The sequence below is a fragment of the Schistocerca gregaria genome, chromosome 9, assembly GCF_023897955.1.
Source record: "Schistocerca gregaria isolate iqSchGreg1 chromosome 9, iqSchGreg1.2, whole genome shotgun sequence".
Lineage (NCBI taxonomy): Eukaryota > Metazoa > Arthropoda > Insecta > Orthoptera > Acrididae > Schistocerca > Schistocerca gregaria.
This window is the reverse complement of record NC_064928.1, coordinates 75,407,244-75,421,151: the sequence shown is the minus strand read 5'-3', so window position 1 is coordinate 75,421,151 and position 13,908 is coordinate 75,407,244. Positions and strand designations below refer to the sequence as shown.

The following is a 13,908-nucleotide window of genomic DNA, read 5'->3' as shown; positions in this document are numbered from 1 at the left end:
GTAGCAGATTGACGGTGACCAACTTTAAACAGAACTTGATTAATTTTCACACACATTTATTAAAATAATAAAAATCATAGATATTACGTAACTTGATTCTGGATGCTCTTTACAATTGACAATCTGAAGTTCCTCTGGTCTTGGTACGTTAGTCTTATTCTCACATATCTATGATACTTGAAAAAGTGTCTATACATTTATCTTCATGGCTATTATAGTCGTATTAGGCGCAGACTGAAACTTGACTACAGACTAATGCAGACTGGCTAATCGGAGGTCTGTACACTCGTTATAATACTGTACCTCGCGCGTTCAGGTATCACTGCGCGGGTGTGATCCGCGAGGAGAAAAGCTTCTACGTTAGCAGCAATCTCATTGGCTGCGTTACATATTAATACGCGGTTCGGCGGAAGCAGAATTTTGTCCGTCTTTATGGCAGCACCATCCCGTAGAGCAGAGACGGACGAGCGCTCGCCTACGCTGTTATGCTTACCGGGGCACGCTCTAGTGGGAAAGTTGTGTACACGTTGACTACGCGGAACTATGTACACAACACATACAGTTGACATTGATAACAGCTCTCGGTTGTACCGGGTGATCAAAAAGTCACTATAAATTTGAAAATTAATAAACCACAGAATAATGTAGAGAGAGAGGTAAAAATTGACACACATGCTTGGAATGACATGGGGTTTTATTAGAACGAAAAAAAGTTCACAAAATGTCCGACAAGTGGCGTTGGACAGCGAAACGTCAGTGACTGCGCATGAAAATCGTGTATAAAAGAAGCTGTAATGAGAGAATCCCCTCACCCCCTGGTTTCTCCCATCCTCTCAAGCCCCAACCAGTTGGTGCGCCTTTACTGTTGTGTCCCACTCTCTCTCCATCTCCACACCATCTATCTCCTTTCCCAACACAACTTCCACCGTCAATCCCTCCCGGACGATGAGCTTCGCCCTGACATCTACCCTTCCTACCAACTCTAACCCCTTCTTCCTGCCTCCTCCTCTGGGCTCCCTTTCTTCCCCCTCCCTCCTCCTGAGCGGCTTCCCCCTCCTACTCCCCCTCCCTCTCTTGTGCCACCTTTCAGTGTCTCTGCGCTCCCTCCTGCCCTGTCTTCCCTCTTCCTCCCCCACCCCACGTGTCTCCTACCTCTTCCTGTACCCACTGATGCCCCTCCTCTCTTCATCCCGCCGCTTCCCCAGCTGCCCCTTGCTCTCCCCTCCTTTTCCATACTCTCTGACCTTTTCCCTCGGCAGGTCCCACCAGGCAGTTTTATTGTTCGTCGTGTGTGCTCAAAGTAGGTTTTAAGTGAGTTGTTCAGGAGTGTTTTTACTACTGTGGCCGACTTTTAACCTGTGCCTGCGCATTCAGTGTCCTCTCTGTGTTTTAAGAATGGCCAATTGTGTTTTTTTAACTTTCTGGTGCCTTTTTTTAACTGTCCCCCATGAACGTCTCCACGTCAGTGTATATTTTACCTCCATTTTCTCCCCTTACTGTTTTATGTTCCCCTTTTTATCTCCTTATGTATGTACCATTTTATCCTTGTTTTAGTTGTAGTGTCACTCGGCTGAAGAGCGGCGGATTGTGCCACTGACAGCCCTCCCCTGCCCATATGGGGCAGGGGAATGAAATCACAATAAAGGAAAAAAAAGAGAGAGAGAGAATCAGATGCGCCAGCAGTCACAGCATGTTGACGTTACCTGAAAAGGTTATTTTAGTGAAGTTGTATTATCAGAATGGGGAATGTGCTAGTTCAGCGTTACGATCCTATCGCCATAGGAAGGGAATTCGAACGGGTAAAGGTCTGTTGACAAATGCAGTTGCGGCGAGAATGATTTCGAAGATCGAAGCCACGGGTTGTTTAGACGATAGACCCCGTAGTGGCCGACCGAGCACAAGCCGTAATGGTGCTGAGACAGTTCAGGAAGAAATGGAGACTGTAGCGGGTTCGTCTATGCACGGGGAAGTCAGTGCTCGTGCAGTCGCACGTCCCACCGGCATTCCATACACTACTGTTTGGTTGGCACTTAGGCGTACCCTCCGATGCTATCCGTACAAAATCCATTGGCATCATGAACTGTTACCTGTCAATTTAGCGAAGCGGAGGGCATTTGCGGTGTGGGCTTTTCAAAAGATGGCGGAAGATGACGATCGGTTGAGTAACGTGTTGTGGACCAACGAAGCTCATTTCACGCTCCGAGGGTCTGTCAGCGCCCACAACTGCAGATTTTGGGCTACCGAAAATCCTAGAACTGTCGTGGGAACTCCATTACACTACGAGAAAGTCACGGTACGGGTTGGATCTACCACATCTACCGTTATCAGGCCTTTTCTCTTCGACGAAATGCGTGACTCTGGTTTTGTAACTGCTTCCGTGACGGGTGAGAGGTACGCCGGTATCTTACAGAATCACATCATCCCCAGCCTGGCTGGTAAACACCTGCTGGAACGTACGATGCTTATGGAGGATGGAGCTCCACCCCATGTTGCTAGACGCATGAAAGATCTCTTGCTCGTCCTTTGGTGATGATCGTGTGCTCAGCCACCACTTTCGTCATGCTTGGCCTCCTAGGTCCCCAGGCCTCAGTCCGTGCCGTTATTAACTTTGGGGTTACCTGAAGTCGCAAGTTTTATCGTGATCGACCGACATCTCTAGGGATACTGAAAGACAACATCCGACGGCAATGCCTCACCATAACTCCGGACATGCTTTACAGTGCTGTTCACAACATTATTCCTCGACTACAGCTATTGTTGAGAAATGATGGTGGACAAATTGAGCATTTCCTGTAAAGAACATCATCTTTGCTTTGTCTTACTTTGTTATGCTAATTATTGCTATTCTGATCAGATGAAGCGCCATCTGTCGGACTTTTTTGAACTTTTATATTTTTTGGTTCTAATAAAACCCCATGTCATTCCGAGCATGTGTGTCAATTTGTACCTCTCAATCTACATTATTCCGTGATTTATTTAGTTTTCAAATTTTTACTGACTTTCTGATCATCCGGTATTTTAGCGGGCAATGAAAATACGTATGTAACTGGAGCGTAACATAGGATAATCGTACGAAAATCTAGGCCATCTATTACAAATTAAAGTTTTTGCGTCTCCCTCGAGTTCGTAACACGAGACATTTCGAGACTCTAAGCGGGTGACTCGGGGCCGTTAAAGTAGGCACCGCACGGCTATGGCTTCCTGCACGGCTTTAATATCGTTTTTACAGCGGTAGCGGCAGTTCCGCGAGATGCGGGCAGTTTTAACGACGGCGCCTGCAGCTGGAACTGTTGCTGCGACGCTCCAGCCAGTCTGCTCCAGTTCTGTGGCCGCTCCCTGTCCCGCTGTGGCGTCGCACCCGCTGCAGCACTCCAGCTGCAGTCTGACCCAACAGCGCTATGATCACACACTCGTTCCAGGATGTCTTACGGTCACTGTTCAGATGACAAACAGGCACTTCGCAACACCTAGATACACGGATGACCATTCTAACAGCAACACGTTGAAGGGGGCATACAGCAGTCATGAAACCAGTGTGAAGTGTACAGCACGACTGGATATACACCATCATCATCGTCATTTAAGACTGATTATGCCTTTCAGCGTTCAGTCTGGAGCATAGTCCCCCTTATAAAATTCCTCCCTGATCCCCTATTCAGTGCTAACATTGGTGCCTCTTCTGATGTTAAGCCTATTACTTCAAAATCATTCTTAACCGAATCCAGGTACCTTCTCCTTGGTCTACCCCGACTCCTCCTACCCTCTACTGCTGAACCCATGAGTCTCTTGGGTAACCTTGCTTCTGCCATGCGTGTAACATGGCCTCGCTATCTAAGCCTGTTCACCCTGACTGCTACATCTATACAGCTCATTCACAGTTTTTCTTTGATTTCCTCATTGTGGACACCTTCCTGCCATTGTTCCCATCTACTAGTACCTGCAATCACCCTACCTACTTTCATATCCGTATTCTCAACCTTGTTGATAAGGTAACCTGAATCTACCCAGGTTTCGCTCCCATACAACAAAGTTGTTTCGCTATGTTGCCATCCTAAGTACTTGAAACCGTCCACCTTGTAATGGTAGTTGAATTACGTAACCATTACGGCACCTCATCTCAACCTCTCGATACCAGCAATATTCTACTGTGACTCTGTAAAATAGTTAACATATTTCTGTGACAATATTCAGATTTGATTTCATTAATGTAGAGGTACTTCGATACATCGATATTTATATATTGCAATGATATTATTCTTATGTGTATTCTTTCTTTTGTCACTATGATCTTCGACATACTTGTAACTCTGATTTTTGGGCGCGTAAGCGGTTATTAGAGAGTCAAGCTTTGGTCGTCATGTTGAAAAGACGCAAATTGTAGTCAGTTTATGAAATGTGAACTTTAACACTGAGGGAGATATTTTCAAGTATGTTTTATTTTGTGAAATGATGTTTCGGAATGAGTTACGTGATATTGCAACAAAAGTGATAAAAAAAAAGAAGTGTAACTTAAATTCGGAGTGCTGATTATTTCTAAACATCACCATTGTCCTAGCTCGCAAAAGTTTAATCTTCAAGAATGTCTTATGAAACACATCTATAAAGCTTTTGAATATCGCAGAATAACACCTAGGCCTCTTCGCATCCGAGCTTGGAATCATCACTACCTAGATTTTCGACGATTGAGCCATGATTTGGCAGCGAGACCAGCGTGGGAAACACGAAAAGATGAGTGCCTAGTTTATCCATTATTTCAAGAAACGACTTTATTAACTGTGCTCTAATGATACCTGCCACATAATATAACTTTGTTGTTGCTCGAAAATGCAATATTTAGGAGCGTGAGCAACACTACAATCATAATTAATTTTGGACCTTTCTTGTGGTACCTGTTCTAACTTTGTTCCTCCTATTTGGCACTCAATCCGTTTATATCTCTTTCTCACTGACATTACTTTCGTTTTGGAGATGCTAATCTTCATACCATAGTCCTCACATTTCTAATCTAGCTCTGAAACATTACTTTGCAAACTTTCAATCGAATCTGCCATCACAACAAAGTCATCCGCATATGCGAGACGACATCGATTTTAACGGTGGACAGTAGATGTATGAATAACGATTTCAGCATCTTCCAACAACAGAGAGTGTAGTGGCGACTGAGCCGTGCATAGCTCGCCATCGAACCATTTGGTATTTTACACCCTGAGTTGCTGTTTTGCCCGACCGTCATCGGCGCTAGTAGCCCGTATCGATATATCCCCTGTGATAGGATTTTGCTCGGCTGCCATGACTTTCCGGTTCCCATCTGTCGTGGAGTGAGTCGGAACGTGCGAGGAGGAGAGTCCACGGCGGCAGTTCTTGTCGTGAGTTGGGCCCTGGCAGTCAGTTGCAACGCGCCTGGAGCGCAGCCGGGCCAGCCAGTGGCCGGCCTGCAGCGGCACTGAGCCCTGCGTGGACATCGCTCGCCCCACCGTTGCCGCCACGCATCACTTAACCCTTTCGCGGTTTCTGGGACACATATGTCCCACTAATTTTGGGCCTTGTTTGAAACACTGGGAAGCGAGTTGCATACTTCTGCTCAGTCCTGCCATCTGTTGGCAGTTCTTCTGAACTCCGAAAAAAAAGCGAGGCACTGTAATTCTCAGTATATAGAAGGCTGTGACTGTTTCAGTGCGTTGTCGCGTGAGTTTCCGCGCCAAAACTTCAACTTTTTGTGTCTCGAGATAGTTTTTGGCGTATTCTGACTACTAAAAATGTCTGAAGTAAGTATTTTTGCTATTTTCAATTTTTTTAGATATTTACAAATGGCAACTACACTTTCTAAAACGTATTTTACTTCTAAAATATTTTTAGCGTAGTTATAATTAGCGGGCCACATGTGTCCCAGTAACCATTGAGTGACCCTATAGTCCCTTTATGTTAGGATGTTGTAAGACTTCAGAGAAACAGCTTTTTTCTGGCACCGACTATTTTATTTTTTTGTTGACTTAGCCATTGTCAACTTTTGTGTACTATTTCGACTGTCAAGACGAAACGCAAACCAGCTGTCATTTCGAATGAGACAAGCAAGGCAGTTGATAAATGGATTTTTATCAAGAATGAAGGAGGGAACATCACCTGCTCTCTGTTCTAGCAAAAGATGTGTCGCTGCAGTGCCACAAGAAGTTAAGCCTTATGAATGTCGGGTCTCATATTCCCAAGTAGCAAAAGACCAGGGGGCGGTGTAGGTTTTGCAGCACAAAAGACACTGAAAAACGAACAAAATATGTTTGTTCATCCTGTACTGTGCCGCTTTGTATTTCACCTTGCTTTCCAAAATTTCACGCAATGTAAGTAATAGTCACTAAGTAGCAAAATGTATTTTTGGTTGAAAATAATAAAGTATACCACATGTTTGCATATTGGCAAAAATGAGTTACATTTAATTTCCAGTACATTAATGATAAACACTGGTGCAAATAAGCCTTGTTCATAAATTTTACACTAATTTGTAGTAACTTCATTGTGAAGAAAATCGGTTCCAGAAATGATCAGTGGGACGTATGATTCCCACTTTTTTGTGTGGAGAAAATGGTTCAAGTTAAAAATTATTCAAAGGCATACTTGTAATTTTGACTCAAATAACACTCTGTAACAGCTGAGATACCTTAATAAATTATAAAAAATGAGTAAAAGCCACGAAAGGGTCACGGCTGTCCTGACTTTTGGTGGACTGTTGGCCGGTCGGTTGGTCCGAGGACATCTCCGTGCGGGATAGTCGACTGGGCCGGTGGCGGTCTCTGCGCAGCGTCTGAGTCTGTCTCGAGCTGTCCGACCGGTACGAGCATCGTGGTTCTGAGCATTACGTTGTCGGTTCCGGCGTTGCCGTTGTGGAGGTTTTCCTGTGAGCAACCACGAGTGAAGTGTTCGAGATAGCGGCCGTCAAGTGGAATTGATGAAATTAATTTACCCGTAGTCAAGTGAATCAGTGGAATTTTCTGCCATGTGACCGTTACTGTTCTCGTTACATGCCCAGGCCGCTAACGTAGTTTTCAGGCAGTGTCTTTTGCTCACCTGTTGTTCCTGCCAAAGATGGTGTGTAGTTTTGGCAGCTCAGTTCACATACGCGTTTGTCTGGGGATAGTGATACTTGTAATTTTTTTGGAGATGGGAGGGGGGGGGGGGGGTGCTTGAATTCTTGTGTACTCCGTCGTGGCAAGCAAGCGGTTGGTCGGTAGGTCCGTGACTGTCCCTTAGTTGGATTAGCACGAATTAAGTGTAGTTGGACTCACCACCGGTCTCGCCTAAGTGAATGAGAGCAGACCGATCCACTGGAGACTCCTGACTGCCGTTCTCTTAATTATCCTTTTGGCAGTGTTAATGTTGTTATAATTTAACTATTTTATATTTTAATTTGGCAAGGTTAGTTGTGGCCCTTCAGACCCTGGAAACATGTTCTCAGAGTTTCCTTCAAGCCCAAACACTATCATCTTCTTCTCTTGAAAGGTTATTCTAATTTCCTACGAAAGATTTTACTATCTATTGTGGGCCTTCCACCATTGGTCTTGGAAAAAGGAAATTTTTAAACTGAATGTATTGTTTTACCGATTGTTGCAATATATATTTTCTTAATTTGCGCAGGCCAATGTGGCCGCGTGGTTCTAGGGGCTTCAGTCTAGTCGCAGGTTCGAATCCTGCCTCGGCCATGGCTGTCTGCGATGTTCTTAGTCTAGTTAGGTTTAAGTAGTTCTAAGTTCTACGGGACTGATGACCTCAGATGTTAAGTCCCATAGTGCTTAGAGCCATTTTGAACCTTAATTTGCATAATTTAGCTTTGCAGCTTTTACTCATCTTATTACGTTTGTTTATCTCTTTCTGTGCACCTTGTGGGCCATCAGCCCTGTTAGCATATTAAAAAATTGTGGCCTTCTGTCTTCAGCAATCATCATAGTACACTACTGCCCGTTAAAATTTCTACACAAAGAAGAAATGCGGTTGATAAACAGGTATTCATTGGACAAATATATTATACTAGAACTGATATGAGATTACATTTTCACGCAATTTGAGTGCATGGATCCTGAGAAATCAGTAGCCAGAACAACCACCTGTGGCCGTAATAACGGCCTTTATACGCCTGGGCATTGAGTCAAACAGAGCTTGGATGGCGTATACAGGTACAGCTGCCCATGCAGCTTCAACACGATACCACAGTTCATCAAGAGTAGTGACTGGCGTATTGTGAAGAGCCAGTTGCTCGGCCACCACTGACCACACGTTTTCAATTGGGGAGAGATTTGGAGAATGTGCAGTCGAACATTTTCTGTATCCAGAAAGGCCCGTGCAGGACCTGCAACATGCGGTAGTGCGTTATCCTGCTGAAATTTAAGGTTTCTCAGGGGTCGGTGGTGGTGGTGGTTAGTGTTTAACGTCCCGTCGACAACGAGGTCATTAGAGACGGAGCGAAAGCTCGGGTTAGGGAAGGATTGGGAAGGAAATCGGCCGTGCCCTTTCAAAGCAACCATCCCGGCATTTGCCTGAAACGATTTACGGAAATCACGGTAAACCTAAATCAGGATGGCCGGAGACGGGATTGAACCGTCGTCCTCCCGAATGCGAGTCCAGTGTGCTAACCACTGCGCCACCTCGCTCGGTCTCAGGGATCGAATCAAGGGTAGAGCCATGGGTCGTAAGGCATGTGAAATGTAACGTCCACTGTTCAAAGTGCCCTCAATGCGAACAAAAGGTGACCGAGACGTGTAACCAACGGCATCCTATACCATCACGCCAGGTGATACACCAGTATGGCGATGACGAATACACGCTTCCAATGTGCGTTGACCGCGATGTCGCCAAACACGGATGCGACCATCATGATGCTGTAAACAGAACCTAAATTCATGCTAAAAAAGACATATTGCCATTCGTGCACCCATGTTCGTCGTCCAGTACACCATCGCAGGCTCTCCTGTCTGTGATGCAGCGTCGAGGGTAACAACAGCCATGGTCTCCGAGCTGATAGTCCATGCTGCTACAAACGTTGTCGAACTGTTCGTGCAGATGGTTGTTGTCTTGCAAACGTTCCCATCTGTTCACTCAGGGATCGAGACGTGGCTGCACGATCCGTTACAGCCAAGCGGATAAGATGCTAGTGATACGAGGCCGTTGGGATCCAGCACGGCGTTCCGTATTATTCTCCTGAACCCTCCGATTCCATAGTCTGCTAGCAGTCATTGGATCTCGACCAACGCGAGCAGCAATGTCGCCATACGATAAACCGCAATCGCGATAGGCTACAATCCGACCTTTATCAAAGTCGGATGCGTGATGGTACGCATTTCTCCTTCTTACACGAGGCATCACAACGACGTTTCAGCAGGCAACGCTGGTCTACTGCCGTTTATGTATGAGAAATCGGTTGGGAACTTTCCTCATGTCAGCACGTCGTAGGTGTTGCCACCGGCGCCAACCTTGTGTGGATCCTCTGAAAAGCTAATCATTTGAATATCACAGCATCTTCTTCCTGTCGGTTAAATTTCTAGTCTGTAGCACGTCAACTACGTGGTGCAGCAATTTTAATGGCCAATAGTGTAGTACCTATGTACACCACTAAAAATACATTTAAAATAAATTTAATTGTGTGAATGTATTTTCAAAATTGAACTTATTCTGAAGCATCTGTTTGGAGGCCTTCAGCCGCGAAGCAAATTTAATTCTTTCAAAAGTGAATTCGTGAACTAAATGACAATAAAATACAATTGTGAAATGAATCCGACCGATACTCCCTTGGCTCTTTCCACAATGCTAGTTACCTGTTAGCCCATCGTTATTTAGCGGGCGTTTCAGGACCATCTTTGTCTACCCTTTAATAGAAAATGCTCACATCCGGAAGGATCTGTGTGGTGCAAACGTGTGAAGCAAGAAACAAGCAGGCAAACACGCGGCAGAGACGCACTCGTGTTTACTACAGAAATCTGGGAGATTTTGAAAAGGATTGAAGGCTGGCCTTCTTGAGCGGCGGGGTGGTCCTCTCGGAGAGTTGGATGTGCTTCGTCTATTGTGCAATGATGCTGGTATTAGTGGTCATGTGAACATCCTCACACTCATAAACGAAGTTCTGTGCGTCCATGGAGCAAAGACGCCTGCCAGGATCGTCATACTCTAAGGCCAGCAACGGCCATTGTGAGTGCGGACATGTCTAACTACTGTAAAGTGGTTATTAGCAGTGGGATTACGGGCACGCACACCTGTAGGCTGTCTTCCACTCACGCCACAACATAGGCGTGAGCGGATTGACTGATACCGTCAGAGGGTTACTTGTAGCATGTAATGGAGCACCGTGGTCTTCAGCAATGAAATCTGTTACTGGCTGCACACAGGTGACGGTCATTTGCCTGTATGACGTAGACCCGATGAACGGTGTCTCGTGGAGTGGATCGTCCAAGACACACTGGCTCCACCGCGGGCATTATGGTCTGGGGTGCATTACGCTACAACTCTAGATCACCTTTGATGTTTCTGGAGGGACCTGGTATGTGGAGGATGTTATTAAAACTGTTACTTTGTCTCTCTTGCAACAGGAAAGTGGTATGTTTTTCCAACAGGATAAAGCTCGCCGACGTACTGCCCGCACTCTGCAAGACGTGCAGCAACTTCTCTGACCAGCAGGGTCTGCGGACTTGTCCCCAATCAGGCACCTATGGGATATACCGAGCGAGGTGGCGCAGTGGTTATCTACACGTTTTAACATAACACATCGCCTGTCTCCCTGTTTAAGAGTGTCAAGTACCAACAGAAGTCTACTTTGTTTAGGTCCGGAGAGCATGGAGGCCAAGGAAACGGTCGACTGCCTATCCACCTGTCACGGCATCTGCTGGTTAACACCCTGGGAGCATTGTGGGACGAGGAGGAGTTCCATAGTGCAAGGGCCATATGTTTTGTTGCGCTTGTGAAGTCACGTGTTCTAGAGCTAACAGGTATTCTCTAATCCACTGACTTACTAATGTTTTTCCCCATTGTTGTTGTGGTCTTCAGTCCTGAGACTGGTTTGATGCAGGTCTCCATGCTACTCTATCCTGTGCAAGCTGCTTCATCTCCCAGTACCTACTGCAACCAACATCCTTCTGAATCTGCTTAGTATATTCATCTCTTGGTCTCCCTCTACGATTTTTACCCTCCACGGTGCCCTCCAATACTAAACTAGTGATCCTTTGATGCTTCAGAACATGTCCTACCAACCGATACCTTCCTCTAGTCAAGCTGTGCTACAAACTCCTCTTCTCGCCAATACTGTTCAATACCTCCTCACTAGTTATGTGATCTACCTATCTAATCTTCAGCATTCTTCTGTAGCACCACATTTCGAAAGCTTCTATCCTCTTCTTGTCTAAACTATTCATCGTCCATGTTTCACTTCCGTACATGGCTACACTGCATACAAATACTATCAGAAACGACTTCATGGCACTTAAACCTATACTCGATGTTAACAAATTTCTCTTCCTCAGAAATGCTTTCCCTGCCTTTGCCAGTCTACATTTTATATCCTCCCTACTTCGACCATCATCAGTCATTTTGCTCCCCAAATTGCAAAATTCATTTACTACTTTAAGTGTCTCATTTCCTAATCTAATTCCTCCAGCATCATTCGAGTTAATTCGACTACATTCCATTATCCTCGTTTTGCTTTTGTTGATGTTCATCTCATATCCTCCTTTCAAGACACTGTTCAATCCGTTCAACTGTTCTTCCAAGTCCTTTGCTGTGTCTGACAGAATTATAATGTCACCGGCGAACCTCAAAGTTTTTGTTACTTCTCCGTGGATTTTAATACTTACTCCGAAATTTTCTTTTGTTTCCTTTAGTGCTTGCTCAATATACAGATTGAATAACGTAGGGGAGAGGCTCCAACCCTGTCTCACTCTCTTCCCAACCACTGCTTCCCTTTCACGTCCATCGACTCTTATAACTGCCATCTGGTTTCTGTACAAATTGTAAATAGCCTTTCGCTCCCTGTATTTTACCCCTGCCCCCTTCAGAATTTCAAAGAGGGTATTCCAGTTTTTCCCCATAGTCCACACTATATAGACCATTAAAATAGTTTTTGACAGGAATTCGTTATAAATTTTAACTTAGTATTTATTAAAGTGATGAGAAGCGAAGATAATTCTTGTACGCTAAATAAAACCACCTTTTCTTGCTGCACTGTAATTTATTTCTCCCAGGGGCCTTTCTCCTTTTTTTACTCTTAGGCATCTTCAGTGGAACAGCTTGTCGGCAACTTCGTTTCCCCTCATATGGCCTGGAGGATGAACTACTGAAGCATAAGCACATATTTATAATCGGAACTTTTCCTCCACGCTGTTCACCACGTTTACCTTTAATTTTTGTGATGCACTATTACTATTGCACCACTAGTTTTAAAATTTTGTTCGAAAACTGTGCTTTTAAAGACGTAAATATTGTGAGTGAAACAGGAGGAAACACATACTATACTCACAATATTTACGTTTATAACAGCACAGTTTTCGAACAAATATCTATAACTAGTGATAAAAGCGTGACAGTGTAGCACGAAAATAAAGGTATACATGATTAACAGTTTGAAGAAAAAGTTCGGATGCAAAAGTGTGCTTGGGCTTCGGAAATGAAGCGGTAGTGCGACCTCCAGACCGGATGAGAGGAAACGCAGATGCCAAGAAACTGTAAGTGACTACCTATTTACATACAAGAACTCGACGTGAGCTATTTGATAATCTAAAAATAACACATAAAAACAAAACTGTATCGTTCTAGATCCCACTGAAGATAGAGGAAAAAAATATGGTCAGTGAAAATAAATTACAGGGGCCACGTAAACAAACTTGAAGAAGTTTTTTTTGGTGTGGTATGCTCGAAAACCTTCAGGCATGTGCAACGTCACTAGGCATTTCTTACACTCAAACTATCTGTCACTTTTTTTTTACTTTCTTCCTTTGTACACCTCACAATTTATGGAGGCCGTTTTCTTCATGAGATTTTTTTTGTGGGGGGGGGGGGGGGGGGTTGGCGGGGGTTGAGGCTAATAAAATGTGCACAAATTGCTTCTTGCAGTCTAACGGGGGCATTCCAGACTCAGCTGCCCACAACTTTGATTGTTACAGTGACCTGCTCTATTACGTCCCCAGCCACCTTAATTCTAAAGATAGAAACAAGATTGTTTCTTCTCACTTTGTTTAGTTGGAGATATGAATTGAAAATTCGAGTGTCCGTAAGGTAAAAGAAAATTATTCATATCCTTTGGCAAATCTTCTCATAATAGGGAAAGATGACAACTGCTGACCCTATCTGGCAGCTGTATTCATTGAATTGTTGTGTTGTACAATTGCTTGAGGATTTTGTACTTGGGACTTTTGTACTGGGGTTTAGAAGCCTAAGAACATTAACAGTAAAATTAGGAGCTCCGGTGTGCTAAATGTACATGATTCACTGCACTCGTAAAGGCGAATGTTCTAGTAGAGGTAGAGTAATCTCTAAAAAAGCACGGTAAGTTACTCTGTGGAGCCCGAATTGAAGAGCTTGAGGCCATAACAAACATTTGCCTACAGTGCCTGCCCAAAAGTTGGCAGAACATCATTGCTGACGACTTGACTGCATAATAAGTAACAGGAGTGGACCAAAAATTGATCCTGTGTGTACTCCTTTTTAAAGTTCTCTCTTCTCCATGAACGTTTTCCTCCTTACAACATTCTTTGAATTGTTCACCACTGCGTTTTGCATTCTGTTTGTTGAGTATGATCGAAACCAGCTGTGTTTCTCTTGATGAATCTGATTATGAAGAGAAGTAGAAAATGATCTCTACATTGGAATTAAAGCGTTTCCAGAACCGCGCCCATATAACACATTTTATTCCCCTATCTGTGAGAAACGTTTCTTCAGAGTTCGACC

The 13,908-nt window shown here is 44.4% G+C and overlaps 1 protein-coding gene across 3 annotated transcripts in view; it reads right to left on the bottom strand.

Annotated features, from left to right (window-relative positions):
• Nucleotides 1-13,908, bottom strand: part of LOC126292294 (uncharacterized) — a 225,027-nt gene that overhangs the window by 90,647 nt on the left and 120,472 nt on the right. The gene's annotated exons all lie outside the window — the stretch shown is intronic.